This window comes from Tupaia chinensis, unplaced genomic scaffold, assembly GCF_000334495.1.
Source record: "Tupaia chinensis unplaced genomic scaffold, TupChi_1.0 Scaffold149964_1, whole genome shotgun sequence".
NCBI lineage: Eukaryota > Metazoa > Chordata > Mammalia > Scandentia > Tupaiidae > Tupaia > Tupaia belangeri.
Window position 1 is genome coordinate 807,180 of NW_006209805.1, and position 484 is coordinate 807,663.

Consider the following 484-nt stretch of genomic DNA (forward strand, 5'->3'; position numbering starts at 1 on the left):
CGCGGGCGCAGCGGGGGACGCCGCTTCACGTCACGGCTCGGGCGGGTGCGTCTCGGGAAACGGGCCCTGCCCGCGGGACCGGGGGGTGGGGTGGGACGCGAGGTGGCACCGGTAGGGCTGGGAGCTCCGGGCACCAGCCACGTCACCACGGGGCATGGCCCCGCCCACAGCCAGCCCGGTGCCCCTCCCAGGCCTCCACGCCCACCCACGGGGGGCTGGACATTCCCGCTACCACCCGGGCCAAGACCGGCCACGAGGCGCGGTGTGCAAGCTCCCGCTTCCGCTCGCTGCGGCTTCCCGGACGGACGCGGCGGGGAGGCCCCACGACATCCTGCCTTCCCCATCACCAACAATGGCCCGCGTCCTCCCCACGCCCGTGCCGCTCCCCTGGTGCATGTGGGAAAAGCCGCCGTCCCGGGACCAGAGTCCCGCGCCATGCGGGCCCACCCGCCCTTTGTTGCGGGCTCCGGGCCCTTATGAATGG